Here is a 1,169-nt window from a genome sequence, read left to right on the forward strand (position 1 = left end):
CTTTAAAGACAAACTTATATCGTCCAGAAATATTGTTGTTATTTATAGTCATTTATTGACTAAGGCACTTTTCACATACTTAAAGTTTGTTTACGTAGCACCAGAACTTTTTATCAAACATTACAGTTTAGTATTTGGCGATATTTAGAAATGGTAAGATCAGTTACGTTGATCTATTCGAAGTATTGATAATTCGTTGCTTTGATATAGGAAATTACAGTTATAATTATTATTGCAAATGCATCGTTTGTATTCTTATCGGCACGCAAGTTCAATATAAAAGGTGAGTAATCAAAAACATAATACTTAAATATATGTATATACATATATTTTTTTTTTGAAAATACGAAAAATATATGAAAAATATATAAAAATATGAAAAATGCCTCTTATAAATTAAGTCAACGTCGCATAGAACCGTACGAATAATATTTTTTATAATTATGGCTTTTCTAATCATGCTCGAGAGAAAATATCAAAATGTAAAACGTAACTATCATAACAAATTTTATTTCTTATGTTATAAAATATTCTCGAATTTTGCTGGGATGGAAGAAATGGACATACTGTAAAGGACTGATGTTAGCGAACAGTACTTTTTGGAACGAAATATTGAATGCAGAAATATTAGATAATGATCTTTTAGAATCTTTAGCGCGTAATGATATCGTCATCTTCCATTACATCAATCTGCTGATGTTGGGACATTTTACTGAAGCACAACACCGTATCACAGTCTTTCATTCTATTATTGCACGACATGCGAGAAATGACCTAGTGCTCCATCATATTATAGACAATTTTGCAAATATTGTACCTAGGTAAGAATATTCTTTTTACAAACTTATATTGTTTAAAATCATAAAAGTTTCTTATATGTATTCATTGTAATTATATCTGGCATTTCGTTTTTGCAGAGATTAATACGATTGTAGCGTTAACAGACATTATTAATCATGTGTATGCTGAAGACCAAATTATAAAGATAAATTTTTTATCAATACATATAAAGCATACGTTCTTTAAGTGTACAAAACATAAGATATTATTGTGTGACATAATACTGCAGACCCATGTTAATTACAGACAGTTTTCTTTAAAGTTACTTTTCCACAAATGTTTCATGAAAAATAAAAGAATGAAATTTTGAGAATAGAATTTTCTCATCA

This window comes from Temnothorax americanus, unplaced genomic scaffold (assembly GCF_048541705.1).
Source record: "Temnothorax americanus isolate GAGA-0224 unplaced genomic scaffold, ASM4854170v1 Scaffold32, whole genome shotgun sequence".
In the NCBI taxonomy this organism is placed as follows: Eukaryota; Metazoa; Arthropoda; class Insecta; order Hymenoptera; family Formicidae; genus Temnothorax; species Temnothorax americanus.